Source organism: Lytechinus variegatus, chromosome 9, assembly GCF_018143015.1.
Source record: "Lytechinus variegatus isolate NC3 chromosome 9, Lvar_3.0, whole genome shotgun sequence".
Lineage (NCBI taxonomy): Eukaryota > Metazoa > Echinodermata > Echinoidea > Temnopleuroida > Toxopneustidae > Lytechinus > Lytechinus variegatus.
In genome coordinates this window covers 26349940-26357721 of record NC_054748.1, presented here as the reverse complement: position 1 = coordinate 26357721, position 7782 = coordinate 26349940, and positions in this window count along the sequence as shown.

Here is a 7782-nt window from a genome sequence, read left to right as displayed (position 1 = left end):
AAACACTTTTGCTACGCCTGTCATACCAAAAATTTGCTCCGAGACATGATTTCATGTGCAAAGTCAATTCAAATTGTATTTTCCTCAAAATATCATATTTGTAATGTATGATTATTTTTACTCTTGCTGGTTTAAATGGATTTATTTTTAGCTGATTATGATTGCAATAGGGTCCCTAACGTAGTTCATCATAAAAAAACAAAGAAATGCATAACAAATTCACCAATTCCAATTCATGCAAATTTTCGCGATGATTGCGCGATCAGCGGTCAAGATCTGAAGTGTGGTCAGATTGACCCCTGCCCCATTCTGCCCCCAGTACAACCTGGTCTAAAATAGCCAAGTTACATTAGGGTTAAGCAAATTGGATATATAAATGCATTAAAAAAATATGGCATGCTGGTAGACATGGAGTCATAAGCCTATTGCTGAGTGCAAGACTCAATTCCGGGTTTTTTTAGATTAAATTAAAGCATATTTTTTTTTACATTTCTTTTCTAAAAGTATATTTCTTTTTAAAAGCAGATTTCTTGTGTTGGTGCAAAGAAAATTAACCCTAAATAGACTGGGCTATTTCGACGCCTAAGAAGATGGAGGGGGGGCTGATTCAGACCCCCCCCCTTATGATCTTGGCCATCGATCGCGCGATCGCAACGAAAATTTGCACGCGTGTTACCCATGGCATTATCTACAAACTATCATATCAAATTTGGCGAAAAATCACAATTATGTTTGCTTGTGTATTGTATTTTACAAACTATCGTGATACAAAACTTGTATGTAGCCACTTTTGCCCAAAGTAGTATGTTTTGGATCCTCTCAAATCAGTTGATCTGGAGTCTTTAATCTTGAATCTTTTGTCACGATATGTTTAGTGGTGATGGAAAATATTTTTCTACATTAAATACTGCTTTGTACTTTGTAAGAACAGTCTACGTTTCCTTCATTGATGTTTAGTGGTGTTTAAATCTTACACTGTAAAAATCATTTAGATGACCAAAACCCCAAGTGTTAAAGGGGATACGCCAGGCTGAAAATAAAAAGATTTGAACAAAGAAAGAAAATCAAACAAAACATTGAAAATATAATAAAGATCTTCATGATTTTGTTCAAAAAAATCTATGCATGTCTTCATGAATATTGAATGAGCAAATTGATTATGTGATATCCCCATTTCTTCTTTTGTACTTTACTATATGAAATTATGTTTATTCAAATTTTGTCCTTCAAGAATTAAAAATATTGGATTGACAACTGATTAAATGCATTAGCTATTCATTACTGTAACTTATTACGAAGGATACATATCATACATACATGTATGATAACAGGAAACAATTATGATTTCATGTCATAACATCAGAAAAAGGAAAGTAGGGACATGACATAATCAGCCCACCTAATGAATATTCATGATGACATGCTTATAGCTTTTTCACAAGATATTGCTAAACTTTAAAATTCAATAACTTTATTATCAGATTTCATGATTTTTTTTTGTAGTTTAATACTTGGTGAATTTTACTCTAAAATTTCCTTTAAACTATCTTTTGTTTAGTTGGCCATGAATTACATTGTCCACAGTAGGCCTACAGGTAAATTGCCAATTCATCTTAACTTCCAATTTGTCCTCTCACCTCATGGTCTACCTTCGTTTAGTCTAATGCCATTCCATCCGTTAACATTCCGTTGGTCCGATAATCATAATCATCACTTCTTCTAATCACCCTTGGTTTAATATCCATTTCGTTTTCATTCGTTTTGCACAATTAATACTTCAATTAGACCAAATGGTATATGGACTAAATGGCTATTGGATCAACTGGTTATTAGATGAAATGGTGAGTGGACAAATGTGCAATTAGACCATGTGGATAGTGGACGAAGTGATGGTAGACCAAATGATAGTTGACGAGTTGGAAATTGGACGAATTGGCATAAGACTAATCGGAAATAGACCGGCTTACATACTTGGGTGCGCGTGTGTGTGCACGAGTGTGTGAGAGGGGGGGGGGGCGAGTGAAAACAACCAAAGTACCAAGAATGAAGCTTTTTGTCTTCGCACAAAAGTGAGCAGAAAAAAATGAAGATGATGGGAAGGGGGAAGCACACACACCTTTCCTGGGGGAAAAGAAGGGAAGGTGGGTTAAAGGTCGAGTCCAACTCAGAAAATGTTCATTTGAATCAACAGAGAAAATTCAGACAAACATGCTGAAAACTACATCAAAATCGGACGTAAAATAAGAAATTACGACATTTTAAAGGTTCGCTAATTTTTTCACACAATAGTTATGCACAATTTAGTCACATGCAAATGAGAGAATCGATGATGTCCCTCACTAACTATTTCTTTTGTTTTTTTATTGTTTGAATTATACAATATTTCAATTTTACAGAATTGACTTGACTGAACCATATAATGTTAAACAATGTTAATTCCACATGTTCAGGGAGAAATAAAACTTTGTTTCACAGGACAATGAGGAAAAATATTAAAATATTTCATATTTCATCAAATAAAATACAAAAGAAAAAGTGAGTGAGTGATGCCATCAGTCTCCTCATTTGCATGCCGATCATATAATGTTCATATAACTATTGTGAAATTCAGCGAAAATTTAAAATGTCATAACTTTCATATTTTACATCCGATTATAATGAAAATTTCAGTGTTATGCTCGTTGGATTTTTTGTCTTTTTATTTAAATCATTTTTTCGTTGGGATGAACTTGTCCTTTAAGTAAAGATTCAGAAAAGTCCTCGCATCATATCCAAGCCCCCCCCCCCCTCCTCCCCTTCACCATCAGAGCCAGCTTTTTGTTGTAATTAAAAAAAATTGTAATAACTTTGAATGTTAATATATGTGATCGAAGGACAGATATATAGATAGATAGAAGATAGGTAAATGGTTTATTAACAAGTGGAATGCCTCTGGCCGTCTCACCTGCATCACGCGATTCAACATAGCAGCAGTGCTGACTTTGAAAACTACTATAACTCGCACAAGATGTTCAGTGATACTTGGTTACTCTTATTTCCACGTTTTATGAACTAGACCAATACACTTACAGAGATAGGATGGTAATTCAACAAATACCCCCAATGTGGCCAAAATTCATTGACCTCACATGACCTTTGACCTTGATCATGTGACCTGAAACTTGGACAGGATATTCAGTGATACTTGATTACTCTTATGTCTAAGTTTCAAAAGTCAGATCAATAAACTTGCAAAGTTATGATGGTAATTCAACAGATACCCCCATTATGGCCAAAGTTCATTGACCTTTGACCTTGGCCATGTGACCTAAAATGCACACAGGATGCTCAGTGATACTTGATTACTCTTATGTCCAATTTTTATGAACTAGACCAACATACTTTCAAAGTTATGATTGTAATTCAACAAATACCCCCAATTCGGCCAAAGTTTATTGACCCTAAATGACCTTTGACCTTGATCATGTGACCTGAAACTTGCACAGGATGTGCAGTGATACTTGATTACTATTATGTCTAAGTTTCATGAATCAGATCCAAAAACTTTTAAAGTTTTGATTGTAATTCAATAGATACCCCCAAATCGGCCAAAGTTCATTGACCCCAAATGACCTTTGACCTTGGTCATGTGACGTGAAACTCATGCAGGATATTTGGTGATACTTATGTCTAAGTTTAATGACCTAGGTCCATATACTTTCTAAGTTATGATGAAATTTCAAAAACTTAACCTCAGGTTAAGATTTTGATGTTGATTCCCCCAACATGGTCTAAGTTCATTGACCCTAAATGACCTTTGACCTTAGTCATGTGACATGAAACTCTAATAGGATGTTCAGTAATACTTGATTAACCTTATGGCCAAGTTTCATAAACTAGGTCCATATACTTTCTAAGTTATGATGTCATTTCAAAAACTTAACCTCAGGTTAAGATTTGATGTTGACGCCGCCGCCGTCGGAAAAGCGGCGCCTATAGTCTCACTCTGCTATGTAGGTGAGATAAAAATCAAGACATCATCGCGGCTAAGGCCGAATTGCAATGTATTCACAAGGTAATAAAGACACAAAAAATATTCAAACAATAACAAAGATAATTACAAAAATAATACGGATAAAGTATGGTATTGAAAAATACTTGTTTTGTGGAATTTTGGAAATGTAAGAGAGAGGTGGGAAGGAGGAGAGGCAGATAGAGAGGGGGGGGGGGGTGGATAGGGATAGAGAGAGGGGGGTGAAGGGAATGAGTGGAGCAGGAAGTCAGAAGAAAAGAAGGTACAAACATTATGAAAGAGGTAAAAGCATGAAGTTGTAAGGCTGTACGTAAGAATAAACAAAGTTAGAAGAATTCGAAAGTAAAATATTATCCTTAACACATATTGGTATAGTGGTCCATTATCATTTACCGGTGTATAGTTCTTGTACTTTAAGAAAAAAAGCAGTAGTAGGCCTATTTACAATTCAACATTTCAAAGAAAGAGAGGAAGAGAGATGGATAAAAAAAAGAGAGAGAGGGAGAAATATGGATAGAGAAAGACAAACAACAGGAAGAAAGTTGCAGCAGTGATTATCTTATACACATGGTTTAAATCAGTTATCAATGCATTTTTTCATTGTTTTAGAACAAAATTTGAGTAGGTACGTTTCCATACAATAAAAAAAAGATTTTTAAAGGAATAGTGAGCCTATGACATATCGGCAATCTTATTGACATATACCAGAATATTAGTATGTTTCGTAAAAAATAACTTAATATATATGAAATGTATTATTTCACTTTCTATTCCTTTTTTGTTAATAATAATAATAATAATTAAGACTTATATCGCGCCAAATCCACTCTGTAGAGTGCTCAAGGCGCTTTTTAGGAAATTATAAAAGAAATTAAGAAGAATTGAACAGAAATGTTTTGAGGTAATTTTTGAAAGTTTCAGAAGTCAAGCACTGTTTGATGTTATGAGGGAGGCTGTTCCATAGTTTCGAGGATGAGTAAACAAATGATCTTTCACCCCAAGTTTTGGAAACTTTGGGGGTAACAAGAGAATTGGAAAGGGAGGAACGTAAGGATCTTGAAGGGGTATAACTTTTGATCAGTGAAATAAGGTACTGGGGAGATGAGCCATGAACACAATGGAAAGTTAACAACAAAATCTTGAACATAATACGCTGTTTTACAGGGAGCCAATGTAAGGATCTTAAAATAGGAGTAATGTGTTTTTTTTTGTTTTCAGTATTGTCTTTGTTTCATATTTAATCGTAAGGGGTTTATGCATGCTTGTGGATCTACCGTGTGAGTAAATAAAATTTGACACCACACAAATCCCAAATTTAGATAAAATAGTTATAGTTATTATATATGACCCGAAAGAGTGTTTCCTTCAAAATAATTTGATCGCAACTATGGACGGCCAGCAACGTCATTCATTCATTCATTTCATTTATTTCAAATTCTCATTAAAAAACATACAACATACAAATCAAAGAATACACTACATGTATATACAGATAAGGATACAAAAATAGAATAACAACAGAATAAATGAGAATATGAGGGAGCCAGCATAGGCCAAAGGCCTTTCTAAGGCTGGGCTCCCGAGACCATAATAAAATCATAATAATCGTAGAAAGGAGAGCGAGAGAGAATGTAAAGTGTGTGGGAGTAAATGCGGCAATTATAACCTATAAATGTAACTTTCAGATTTATTTATAGGCATCAATAAGGATTTTTTTATAGCTGTTTTTGAAGGAGGCAAGAGATGGGCATCTTTTTATTTCTTTGGGTATTTTGTTCCATAAAATAATTCCAGCATATTTAACAGAATTTCGAGAAGATTCATAATTTAACAAAGGTAAATGTAAATCACTGTATTGTCTTGTTGAATATGAATGGACATTTGCAGTCAATTTAAAATATTTTGTAAATATGAGAGGAAGCAACTGGTGCTCAAACATATATATAAAAGATGCTATTTGTAAATTATAAATAACGTCAACATCTATTATGCATGTTTGTTCAAATTATTTTCTAGTTGTGATTTTCTAGTTGTGATGCATATTCATGCATTCATTGTTTTCTTGAAAATTCACTGAGCATAAAAAGGACATTGTGCAAATTTTTCGTAGAAAAAATCACGACACTGATGGATTTCCATAGAGTTACGGTTTGATCCTATCAATATTAACTCTTAGTACAACAGGGCCCAGGTTTCAATGATGTCATAATCCTACAAGGGTTGCATTAAAATCCGTTACAAAACACATTTAAAATAATTTTAACTATAAATGTTTAATGAACTCTTTTGAGTATCAATCCTCAAGCTAATTTTATTAAAAAGAGATTTTCAAATATACGTTTACCAACTCATGTCATGCATGTAGGATTATGACATCACTGGCATCTGGGTTCATTTATTGCAGTCATGCCTTACTTTGGCGCAAATCAAACTTTATATCCACGCAAAGAATACTGATCAGTGGCGGATCCAGAGGGGGCGCCCCGGGCGCGCGCCCCCCCTATTTTCGCCGGATTTTTTTTTTTTGATGGTTATATTTACTGGATTGGTACAATGTAGTCAATTTCAAGGGCTAGATCTAGTCAAAACTATATTTTAACTTACGCTCATGGCCTTTGTGTTCGCACAAATGCACCTCTGTCATACTGTATTGCAATATGTAAATTCCGGAATTCCAGGGCGCGCAAGTCGATTGGTTGGAAAGTTGCACCACTTGTAATCGGGAGTTGCAGTGCAGTCAGTGTGAAGATGTTGGATTGGATATCATTTTTTCCCGAAATTTTGTGTTTTTTGTAACATGTGTTTGTCCGTCTTTATGGCAAATACATGTAAATTGTAAGTAACAGATCGCGAGAGAAAGTGTCAACGATGCGAAAGATAATGTCTATCCCCGAGATTATTCTTCACTCAAAGATGAAGCCCTATATCGGGCGCCACGTGCGCAGCATTATCATTCTGCCTTGGTCATGTACGTTTTCACTGAAATGTATAGGTCAGACATATTTGTATTTAATGTAAACTAACTTTTACACTTTCTGGTAGATTCAGAGGCATATTATCCAGGGCGCCCCAACTAAGTTTCGCCGAAGCAATCATTCCAACGAATTATCAAGGAGCAAAATTGTATATTCTCAATCGCCAGTCGACCCCACTCCGCGTTTGCTGTGTATAGGCAGCTATATGTCAGCGTAAGAAGCGAAGATTTTATGTGACGGGGGGGGGGGGGTTGGGGGGGGGGAGAATAAAAATACTTTCGTGCTGGGGAAAAACGTCCCGAGGACACATTGTGTATTGTTAAAAAGTAGAAATTGTGACATTAACCCCCCCCCCCCCTTACCCCATTTTTAATGTTTGATAATCTATAGGTTTGCTGATTACAATATATCTTTAAAAAAATTGCCAGCAAAATCGAAAACGTAAATAAAAATGATGAGAATCCCCTTAAGAATCATTATATTACTTTGAGGTTGTGCAGAATGACTGGCCGGATTATTGAAGATGACTTGAAAATGATACGAGGGAAAAGGTTGATTACCAGAAGATGATGTCGTTTTTTCTGTAGTTTGTAACAATTTACTGTGCATTTTGGGGAAAAAAAACCAAATTTTATGCATGTTGCCATACGACTAAACAATTCTCGTTTGAAACACACAATGTAAATACACAAATGACAATAAACAGAATGGATTATTCGGAACTTATCGATTACAAGTCTCAGTTTCGTATCATTTAAATTTGACGTTTCAATCACACGATGCAAGCAAGTGAAG